General features: G+C 39.1%; 1 protein-coding gene across 1 annotated transcript in view; it reads left to right on the forward strand.

Annotated features, from left to right (window-relative positions):
- C5 (complement C5) overlaps positions 1–12,725 on the forward strand; it is a 1,726,304-nt gene that overhangs the window by 1,638,228 nt on the left and 75,351 nt on the right. The window lies entirely within an intron of this gene.

Below are 12,725 nucleotides of genomic sequence, written 5' to 3' on the forward strand. Positions count from 1 at the left end.
CCCTAACTCCCATTCTTCCCTACCAGCTCCAACAGTCACCTGTGCCACCAAGTGATTATGAGCTACATGTGTCATAGATAGAGATTTATCATTCATTTCCATTGAGTTAGCTAGGGAATAGAACTTTTGACACCAGAATCAAAGTAGCATGATTGAGACTGACAAGCAAAGTCTGCATACTAAGGATATCTTAGTAATTTGAATAAGAAGTTTATTTATAAGTACAGGTCTCATTTTATTTATTTTTAATTTTATCCCCCATCCCATCCACCCGACCAAGATCTGTTGGCTACTCTTCAGTCTCCCGTATATACCACATTGCCTTCTTTCTAGATTATCCTAGGCATGACCATTTACAATGTAGGACTTTTTTCCTCTTGAAGTACATGCCCCAATCAGCTTAGAAGTTATAATGATTCAGTAACTGAAGACTTTTTCAGGGTAAACCAAATGAATTCAGGGATAGGGAGTCATCATACTGCAGATGGTCAGTCAAGAATCCTATCCAGAAGCTGCATGCAGTGAAGTCAAAATATGATTTCATTTCCCCATTACACAGGCTTGTAGGAGACCTGATGTCTTTTAGAGGATATACAGGTGGTGCCTAATACTAATCACACTTCCCTAGGATAGAAAAGTTGGCCATTGGCTGTGCTGCTCTATCTTCTGCAACAAACATTTTGAAGTACCAGGATTAATTGGTACACTGGAATCACAGAATGAAGCCTTGCCCAGTGCTATCAGGCCAGTACTGCTTTCATTTTCAAGAAAAGCGGCATGAAATTCATTGTGATTGACAGGATTTACTCCACAAGTTTTCCAACACTCTTCTTATGGTTTTTGAAGTAAATTACTTAAAATTGCACTGCTAAAAACAGGTAGACTCCAGTGTCTGAGTGGCACTGCAAGCTTAGAAAAAAAATCATACTTGTATGATTAACTGCTTCAGAGATAAGTTCACAAAGCTGGTTACACATAATAACCTGAACTGGCTTAACACCTGGTGCAACGTGATATGCTCACATTTTGGAATGGGATCCCACAGTCCCAAGTTTTCATCATTATAACCTAAGCTAGCAATGATTTTAACAATTTTCTACAATCCTTTTGAGTGGTCGGCTAATACGGCTTGCTGTTTTCAAAGAGATCCAGATTGTCGGCTTTGGTTTTCAATCTCCAAGCTTTATTTTGACCATGATATTAATTTACTACAGCCTAGTTACTTGTTCTTTTCAAATTATTTTAGGTGTGGTCCCAAACACTGGTGAGGACCTAAAGTGACAACTGTAGCCAGAAGCATTTGTTACCCTTAATTCAGTGCATGCTTAAGGCGAATAGTTTAGTCTGCAATTTCAGAAAGATTTTGAAAAAGCTAGCAAGTACTAAGTTTACATCAATTTGTGCCAAATAGGTTCTCAGTTTATGACTTTTACTTTCTGATACTGGCATACCATTTACTTAAAGAGGCTTTAATATGGGCTTTTTAAAGTATAACTAGGTAAGAACAAGGTGGGACAGTGGCCAGAGACTGGATGTTTATGGGCATTTAAGCACTTGATGGTACATTAAGACTGCATCCAGTTGGGAATGGTCCATTATCTTTCAGTTACAGTTGTGTGGGTCTAGCAATGATTTAGGTAAGAACCTGGTTAAATATCTGGCCTTGTTTGACCAAAACAATTACAGTCATCTGTGTATATTTGAAAGTGATTGTTTATAACTGGAAATATCTGGGTAACATCGACAGTACAGATGCTTTCCATTCCTCAGTGCTGATACAACTTTGGAGATTGTATACATAAGTTTAGGCGTGCGGCAGGTAAAGCTTCCCACAGAAAATTCTCTGTTACTATGGGGGATTGGAAGATAGAATGGTCTCATGTAAACATCTTTCCTTTGTATTGTTTTTTTTCTGAAGTACTGTTTACAAGTTTCATTGGGGTGCATTTGTGATATTATATTATATTATATTATATTATATTATATTATATTATATTATATTATATTATATTATACCTGGTTTAATGTGTTGCTGATGATTACTAGAGTCAATAAAAGTATTACCTCTAGATCAAACAGTCTGTAGATTTAACACAATTGTTCTAAGCAATGTAAATAAACTAGCCCCCCCCTCCATTTTGAAGCAAAAAGGTTAAAACAAAGTACCATGAGTGATAAAAAAAAAATAATAAAAATGTAGTGTTACTTAACAACAAAGCCTAGAAACAATGGTCCCAGCATAAGGCCTGAAACAATTGTTAAAATTTTCAAAATCTTAGAAACAATGCAAAATATCAAGTTAGAACAAACAAAAAATAATTCATCACATTCAGAGACAGGCTACATAACCCAAAATTGTTCTGGTAAGCTTTGAAAAACCTACTCCATCCTGGCTTTACAGCCACACCACTGCCCTCAACACATACTTATACTGATAATACAGACTCCCAATTCAATACCCATGTTGTCCAAACAGTCCTCTCACTAATGAAAGATAACACACCACCACGTCCTGCATGAACAAGTAGCACAACATCCGTTTTCCTTGCAACCTGTCCCTACTTCTACAACTGAGAAACATTAAAAAAAAATTAACAAGAAGAAGTCTGGCAATGGGCAATCTTCCAAATGAATATCTCAAATTGCCAGCTAAACCAGTAGCCTATCCCATCTCCAGACTGATCAACCAGTGAAAGTTACGTCGCACCCATCTGAAAAAATAATTTGTTATACCTTCCAAAATGGTGGAAATTTCAGAATTCTCAAACTACAGAACAATTGTGATTTTACCTTCCCTATCAAAAAAATACTACAGAAATGTATCCATGTACAACTACACAACTATCTACGAAACAATAATCTACTCTTTCAAACACAGTATATTTTCAGTCATGGCACAGTACTACAACTGCCCTCCTAGATTTCACTAATATAGTCATGTCCTATAGCCACCTTTCTTGCAGACAATGGGCAGTAAAATGGAAAATAAGTTCTCATTTCTACATATCCAGGTAGGTGTCCCACAAGGTTAATTTCTTGGTTGTCTTCTCTTCAAAATGCCACCAAACATGCAGCCATAATGCAACATGCAGATGACTCTACCCTGATTGTTTCCACACCAAATCTCTCTGAACTTCAATAAATCACTCAAGAATCATTTTCTCCATCAAATCCTGGCTAGACAATTCAAACCAACTCTTAAATCCAAAGAAAAATAAACTTATGCTATTTACATTCAAACAATTTTCACCTTGAAAACCTCTTCAGCATTATCTCATTCAACATCAACATCAAAAAGCTACTCCAATGTAATTAATCAGCGTCTCTTAATAAATAAAACCTTAAATTCAACCTGTACATTCAACAAGCCATCACAAAAAATGTGACTCATATACATATCCAGACCCTACCTCACAAATGTAGCCAGGAAAAAAAAATTCTCATCTTACCCCCTTCACACAACCCTTTATGCCTCAGCAATATTCAATGCTGTAGTGAGAAAACCTGAAGCATGTTACAATAAAGTAGCAACATTTGCCAAAAAGGTAACACCTGACAAACTCTTGGTTATAATCATGCTCCATAGCAGGTGCACTTTACAGCCTAAGCACACTACCCACTTTCACAACTCTTCTCTCAAAACTAAACTTTTCCAACATGTTGAAAAGCTACAGCCATCTTTCCTCCTCCCAAACTCCCACTCTCTCCCTCTTTTTTTCCTCCCCTGACCACCACTCCATTACACTTATCATCCATCATGCTCCCCTTTCCATTTCTCATATCCACATCTCTTTCTCTTGACATCCCTCCAGTCTTTATGCATCATGGTACATCCATCACTACCATAATTTACTGAGCTAAATCTCCCTCTCTCTTCAACCATGTTGAATTAAACCAAATTAATACAGACTTAATATATGCTTATACTTGATTAGTATTGTGTGATAAACAACCATAGCTATTTTTTATATAGATCTTTGCTCTAAAACATTACTCACATTTGTAAAACTGTTTACATATAGTTATAAGTGTAAAAATGTACTCTAAGACTTGCACACTATTATATGTGCTGTACTGATGTGTGATTTTACTGTAATGTCTGTTTAAAGATCAATATTTGCCCATTATCAATGCTGTATCTCTGCAATAATTGTTTACATATGTATGTCTGGAGCTTTTCTCCCTGGGTCTATACTGAAAGGGAGCTTTTACCCAGCCAGACTAACTTGATCAATAAAAGCAATCAATCAATAAATACATTTTTACAGAGCTGTTAGTTGGACATTCATCAATATAGCTTATGATATGGTTGCAGCATGTTAGTGCAATTTAGTATACGAATGCCACTTAGATTGTGCACAAAACTGTCTTTTGCAGTAGTTCTTTAAGTAGGTGCATCTGAGATAAAAGGCTACCACCACAGCAATATCTGTATTTGAGAAGTCCTTGCAGATAGTTTATGAGACATACTCTAATGTTTGTGCATGTGGGAAAATGCAAGCATCAGAAATAACTATTTTAATATGACCTACTAAGTCAATTTCAATAACCAGTCATTTGGAAGCTGTGTCTAGACGTGCCTCACATCTTTTTACTAACAAACTAATGAAACAGTTTTTCACAAGCAAAAGGATACCTAATCTTGATATATAGGCATTTCTACTAATAAGAAAGGCTTTGTAATTTTGGGCAGGGTCAAGAGACAGTACTTCATCATCCAAGAGCCACGTTGCTGTTAGGGGTAGTATATTTTTGATTTTCTGTATATAATCAGGCCTCTGTGAGATTCCATTTTATTAGCAATACTCTTAACACTTATGTGAGATAGCATGTTAAAGTGATAACTGTTGAAGAGGAATGGTGCTTATAAAACAGTAAAGAAAATAATCTAATCTTATCTGGGATATTAGAGCTATAAGTATTATTATTATTATTTGTTTACTTCTCAGGAATTGGGCTCAGTTGAATGATCCTTGCTTGAAGTACTTTATCTACAATCAGTGTCTGAATGTTTTACAATGTTTTGAGAAATGTACATATGTAAGTGCAGCAAGATGTACTTAGCTGTGAATCGGAAGTGTGTTTCAATGAGACCGGGCCACCTCACTATAACTGAAACAGTTGTCGTGGGGTCTTCAGTGATATGTCGTTGCCGAGCAGCATTATTACCTAGTATTATATAAGCAAAAGCATCTGGGCAGTGGGAGAGAACAGCTAACGGCAGTGCTGATAAAAAGTGCTTAAGAAAACAAAAGAGCATTTTGTTTTACAACCAGTCATGTCTGATTTATTTTAATTCTGTAGTAATGCTAGTGTTGGATTTCATAATGAGTTTATATGAGGGCATATACATATGACCTATGTAAGTAATGAAATGAGGTGAGTGAGAATTGGGGCTGCTAGAGGAATGAAGTGGGGTAAGCACCCACATTTCAGCATGGGGCATGCATGCATAAATCCTTTTTACAGTTCATTAGCACCCACCAACAGCTACATGCAAGTCAGTTATCTTAGTCCACTAACTCCGCAGTTCCTCAATCAAACTCCCAAATAGCTAAGACTGCAATTATGTCTAAACAAAAAGATGTTTCCAAAACAGCCAACATAAAAATAGCATCTTTGACAAGCAGTCAAGCATTTGGCCCATCTCATGATGGCAAACTCTCTGTCATTAGATTCTTAATTTGCCATTAATAAATTCTACAATATTGTACCTTCTAAAATAATTAACCTTTATAGCCATTTCCACATGCACTTTCATTAACTGAAGTGCACACATTGGCTGCAAGAAGCTGCAACAATGCAATTTGCACTCAGCAGGCAAAACACCAGTTTGAATTTTTGAACTTGTTTTCTTGTGGTTGTCAGGCAGGCAACAACACAGAAGGAGGAAGCGAACACTATAGAGATGTGTTAGAGAGAACAACTTCCTGAAACTAAAACAATTGTTATGAAGGAGCAGGTACAAGTACATTCACAGAAATAAGCAGAATACATTCAATGATGTTCATCACATTGATCACAGCTGTGGTAGCTTTAGCTATACGGGTTATATCTTGCCAAGGATATAACAGCCAGGTAGATTCCATAGCTTCAGGGTACCTCCCACATACCCAAACTGTCAGGCAGCTTGGGTTGAGCTGAATAAAGAGAAGTTTGGGCACCAAGAACTTCAGAGCTTTAGTGCCACCAAAGAGGATGCTCCTCTAAGGCTTTTAAGGATTGACAGCTAAGTTCCCTCCTGGGGAAAACCTTCAATTTTATAATTATTATTTGTGTTTTATCACTTTCTAATTCATGAAAATTATTTTAAACATAGAAGTTTTGTGTTTTATGGACAGTCATGAGACTGTATTATACTTTTAAATGGGAGCATTTTTTCCTGCCAGTTTAAAAGTTGAGTAAAGTAAATGAAAAACATTTTTTTCTGCAGAAAAATTGTGTTTATTTTACTTTTGGTGGCTGTCAAAGTGTTTAAAAGTACCTTTTACTGTGTATTCTTTTGTGAAAAAGAGTTAATTTTAAAGACTTGTAGTTTTACTGGCATTTACTGCTTGTCTTCCCTTGGAAAGAGCACCATTTTCAGATTCATAATGGAGCAAACTATCAGTCCCACAGTCAGTCCTCCTCCTAGCCATAAAAAGAAAGTTAAGCAAACAGCCTTTACTATCTCAGCAGTCTAATAATTTGCCTCACTCTCAACTGGGTGACTCTGCTGTACCTCAGACCAGTCATCTTTTACCCCAGATCCTTCTGGTGTAGGACCTACAGCCACTACGGATCAGGAGTTAGTCACATCCTCTGCAGCTGTTGGGGTCCCTTTGGTGGTCAAGGAAGAGCCACTCTTGTCAGCACTGGAAGAGGGAAATGGGAAGGCTTCCTTGTTGTGTTAGAATGCTGTGCCCATTCCTGGGGAAGATTCTGCTACCATTATTAATATGGTTGGCTCAATTTTTCCTGTCAAAAAACCCCCCAGAAAACTAAGCATGTGTCCACTCCTCTTCAAATTTCCTTTGATAGGAATATTTTACTGGGTTGGGCTCTGGGTTTAATTCAGGCTACTGATCTTATTTGTAGTTTCTGGTAAAAGAGGGATAGCTCTTTTCTTGACGAGATTTAAAATTCTGAATCTGAACAATTACTTTATGTAAACTGGGCAACCGCTTAATTCTCGAACAGACAAATACAGTATGTGAGAGATGTAGTTACACATTAACAGTGGAGGCTAGACTCTCACATACAGACACAAAAAGCAGCAAACAAGTTGTCAGTGACTCAGATACATCACTTACCTCACCCGCAAAGGACCACGCACATAGACCCACATATGCGGAGGCACTCACATGTAACTTACCCAAACCTCAAAGGCTTCTCAGATACAGTCTTCAGAAAAGCTGCATGTACACAACCAAGACAATTCCCATCACATCACATTAAGCCACATCTCATTGTGCCTTAACTACCAAGCCCTTTAAGGTTAAACACTCTGCGACCCAATATTCTGGTCATAGCAGACTCCACTGTGAGACAACTGATGTCCCTCTTACTAGGCTGGATAAGGGGAAAGTTAAAGTTAATTACCTGTCAGGGCTAGGATTCACCAGATCATGCAAGCACTAAGGTCACTTACCCCTCAGTACCAGTATGGCTTAGTCATAGTCCGTGTTGGTGTGAATGAGCTGAGATGTACCTCCTTGGACTAAATGAAGAGAGACATGATTGAGCTCTCAGAATGTGTGTCCCAGGCAGGTATGAACCTATCACTGAGCAGCATTCTACCATCTCCAAGGATGATGCCATAGTATCAGCAGAAAATTATTGACTTTAATAATTGGCTTTGCTATTGGTGTCATTCTAAAGGGGTCCAGTACTTGTCAGTCTGGGACAACATGGTTGATAATGCTGCTTTGCCAGGGATGGTTTTCATTTGTCACCTCTAAGCTTTTGGATATTGGCCAAAACATTATCCACCCCCTATAGGGCCTGTTTTAGGCATTGACAAACAGACAAGCCATTCCAACAAAACGAAAGCTACTCAGGAAATGGTAAAGGTGTTTTTGTTCAATGCTAGAAGGTTCAAAAAGAAACTGCACTCCCTGAAAGCTGTCCTCACCTCACCCTGGAGAATGCTGACATCTGTGCAGTTACTGAAACATGGTTCAAAGCCATGGAAATCATGCTGGCAGTATGTGGCTATAATGCTTTTTATAAATTATGACTACCCACTGAACATGAAAGAGCAAAAGGCGGAAGTGTATCCATCTCTATAAGGGATAAGCACACCTCAAGGCTGGTCAAACAATATGACATACTTGAGTTACTCCATGTCCAACTAACCATTGGAAAAATCCATTACCATATTTTTGCTAGCTACAGGTCCCCCACTATGAACCAGGAAACCCATACATCATAACTGAATTTACTAGAATCATTCACCAGCCCAATATCATACTCATTGGTGATTTTAACTACCCCTCCATTAATTGGGAGGCATACATGACCACTAACATGCAGGCCAAAAGATTTCTTGACTTTGTAAATTCAGGTGCCCAGGAACAGCTAGTTGGTACTCCCACTAGGGGAACAAATATCCAAGATCTGGTACTCACAAATATAAGGGAGTGGTGCACCTCCCCCTTGTGATGTCCTCACTGGCAAGATCAGATCAAAAAGCAGTCTCCCTTGAAATATAGGCAAAACCAGACCCCCCCCCCACTTAACCACAGAAACTTTAAAAAAAATTCACTAAGGTAAATTACCTCTTATTTAGGGATAGCATAGCTAGTTTCCAAGCTCCCCCAAATCCAGAAAACACAGAAATCTATGCAGAGGCAAACACAAAAGTCCTGTATGACCATATAAATAACTGCAAGGAAGTATCAGTACCAGACTAAAACAAACCCAGGTTAAACCAGAAAAACAAGCCACGCTGGTGGACTCCTGGTATTAATAGGTTGTGCAACAAAAGGAAGAAAATCCTGTTGAGAAGTACGCGGGAATGTGCACAGCAGAGCAAAAATGCCCTCATTAGTGTAAACAAGTGAATCAGGGAACTAGTCAAGTCTCTGAAAGCAGACTTTGATGTAGTATTATTTCCAAAATTAAGGATAACCATAAGACATTTTTCAGTTATGTCTGCACTCTTTAGGGTAACACCCATCAATGTGTGGAATTAGTTGTAGATGGCATCTTCTATACTCATCGGAAAGATATAGCAAATCTGCTGGCCGACAAATTCAGCTCGAATTTCACCTTTCCCTTCACCCTTAGTTTTCCCAAGAAATGCCATCTGCTACTCCACCCCCAATTATCACCAAAGAACAGGTTACCACTGCATTCTCTAAAGCTAAAAACATGGCTTCAGTGGAACATGACAATATACCAGATTGCTTCTTAAACAGCTTAAATCAGGATTTATCAGGCCCATTAGGATCTCTATTTAACCACAGCCTCCGGAATGGTTTTGTCTCGAAATAGTAGAAGACAGCAACAGTCATCCCTTTGTATAAAGGGGGACCATCTACTGACCTGGGAAATTACAGACCCATACGTTTGACTAGTGTTATTATGTATGGCCACGGAAAGAATAATAATAGCCCTGATAAATAATGACACAGGAGATCTTCAATAACTAAACCCAACTCAATTCGGCTTTGTGAAGGGCAGGACATCCCTACTGAATCTGGTGGATTTCTTTGAGAAAGTCACTAAGGCCATGAATAAAGGTAAAACAGTACATACCACCTACCTTGACCTGGCCAAGGCATTTGACATAATTCCCCACTCAGGTATTATAAATAAACTTAAAAAACTAGGCATAAATCTCTCTGTCACCAGATGGATAGCAAGTTGGCTCATGGATAAGACACAAGTGGTTAAAGTGGGTGAATCCGGATTCAGCAAGGGGCCAGTTACTAGTAGTGCACCACAAGGCTTAGCACTGGTACCATTCCTGCTCAGAATATACTTCTCTGAAGTCAAGGCTATGTGAAAGGCCTCTGGATGACAAAGTTTGCCAATGCCTACAAGATAGGGGCAATCACTGAATCCCCCAATAATGCAGATATCTTTCAGTAGGGTCTAGATCAGAAAAATGATTGGTGCCAGAACTGTGGCCTAAAACTAAATGCAAAAAATGCATTACCATACCCTTTGGGAAGTCAAATACCCCTGCAAATTACAACATAAAAAGCACAGCCCTTAGAGTAGACTGAGAGGTGATAGATCTAAATACACAGATAGATAATAGCCTGAACTGGAAATACTTTTATGTGGCACAACTTATAAGTAAAGGTATGGCATCCAGATCCAAGGAAATTATAGTCCTGCTGTACTCAGCCCTCATTAGACCAATAATGGAGTACAATGCACCATTTGGCATGCACTTCACTAGGCACTTACAGCAGCTGCAGTGACCTCAGTGGTTCCTCACAAAGAAAATACAGGGTATAAGCAACATGAACTATGGAGATATACTTAAACCTTTATCCCTCTATTCTGTCTCCTAACAACTATTAAAGGGTGACTTATGCCTGACCTACAAGGCACTCAAAAATCAAGCCCTGATGGAACTGTTACACATCTGCAAGCCAAACAGCACAAGGGTCACCGATTAGAGAGATATTTACTTAGTTAGTGACTCAAATAAAACATGCTGAAGAGACAGATATATATCTCAGAGACTGCCCCTTCTTTGGAACAGGCTTCCTATTCACATTAAACAGAGCCCATCCCTGGCCCTCTTCAAATGCAGTTGGGATCAGTGACCGAGGAATCACAAATTCATACCTGGGTTAGTGCCTATGTCCCTTATGGAAAGGGGTAATCTGTAAGATACTCAATGCATAGGCACAAATCCATGCCATCCTCTTGCCCTTAGGAGGCATACACTGGATAAAGTTGGGTTATATTGGCTAGGCTTGTAAGGGCCCTTAAGCCATTAGCCTAATAATCTCCTATGAAGGCGAAGGGACAGATACAGGGTTTTCTCCATAAATTTCTGATTCATACTCAGAGAAGAGCTCAGTTTTTGATTCTCCCTGATGGTTGCTTTCTTTCTCTGAGACTATTGCCTGAATGTGCCAGGGTTTTAAGTGGGAAAACACTGAGGTTTCTCAGTCCCTGGTAAATTAGTAGGAATTGTTATAGAACGAATTTCCAGACTCTATACTCACTTCTGCAGATGAGAGAGAGACAGAGAGAGAGAGACAGACAGAGAGAGAGAGACAGACAGAGAGAGAGATACAGACAGAGAGGTGTGTGTGTGTGTGTGTGTGTGTGTGTGTGTGTGTGTGTGTGTGTGGGCACGGTGGTGCAACGGTTAGCGTTGCTGCCTCACAGCAAGAGGTTCTCTGGTTTGATCCTTGGCTGGGGTGCCTTCTGTGCGAAGTCTGCATGTCCTCCCTGTAGTCACGTGGGTTTCCTCATGGTGCTCCAGTTTCCTCCCACATCTCAAATATATGCTGTAGGTGGATTAGACACTCTAAATTGGCCCTAGGTGTGAGTGCGTGTGTGTGTGCCTTCTGTGGAAGGTTGGGCTGGCAACTTGGCACAGTAAAACTCCACTGCCAATCATGAGTGGACAAGTGATCTGCTGTGGCGACCCCTAACCAGGAAAAGCCGAAAGAAGAAAAAGATACTATTCACAAACCCCACCACTGCTAAGCACTTATTTAATTCCAATCCTGCCCTTTCTGATAAGGATGGGAAAATGTGTATATTTCTGGAACTTTGATTTTCAGAATTTTGAATTGTCAGGCTCAACTTTATTCTGACTAATTGTGAAAGTATGAGTAACATTTTCTCTTCAGTTTTTTCTTGTGAGGTAAAATCAGTTTCATCTACTGTACAGGTCACTACTTCATTGTTTATAGTGTGTGTATGACTCTGTTGGTACTTGCTCTAGGGCTATTGCCACTGGTACTGTTTTGACGAGGTTTGCATGGCTGCATTTTCAGAACCTCCCAGATGATGTTAAAAATGACACTTTAAATTCCTCTTTGAAAAAAGGATTTAGTTTTTGCCCCCTCTGCTGCAGAGATGATCAAAAAGTGTGATGAAAGGGGTAAGATGATCCAGGGAATCTCTAAGACTGTTCAGCTCTCATTTTCCAAATCTTCTAAGGGATTCTTTAACTCCTCATTCAGTTTTGCTAAGAAACAAAATAAAGAGTCTCAACAAAATACAACTAAACAGATGTTTAAGAAGAAATGGCAAGGAGGTTTCAAGAAGAGGGTAGGTGGCTTAATGGCTAAGGTATTTGCCTTACAAACACAAGGTGCAGGGTTTGAGTTTCACAAGGGATAATTGGCTAGGCTTAAAATGTCTCGCAAGGGCAGTTAGCTTAATACTAAACTATGATCTATGAACATCCCGAAACTAAGGACAATCCAACAAGTCCGAATGAATATTCAAGAGACCCTGTGACACCCTACCACTCTGGCCCCTTTTTCTTTCAGAAAGTTTGAATCTCAGTTTTTTTTCTTTGGCAACAGATAGTTTCAGCCAAATAGGTTATAAAGATCATTCATCAAGGTTTAGAGATGGCAGTGGTAGGAAATTCCCCCTTTACAGGGGTCATTACTTAGCTTCCAAATCAGATCCTTTTATTTCCTCCAGTTCTTCGTCACATGCTGCCCCGAGTTCTTCCTCCTCAGTTGGGGAAGGGTTTTTATATAAGGATGTTTTGAGAAACAAACAAACCAAACTAATGCACAATGCTGAAA

This window comes from Protopterus annectens, chromosome 16.part0 (assembly GCF_019279795.1).
Source record: "Protopterus annectens isolate FY-2018-M chromosome 16.part0, PAN1.0, whole genome shotgun sequence".
NCBI classification, from domain to species: domain Eukaryota; kingdom Metazoa; phylum Chordata; order Ceratodontiformes; family Protopteridae; genus Protopterus; species Protopterus annectens.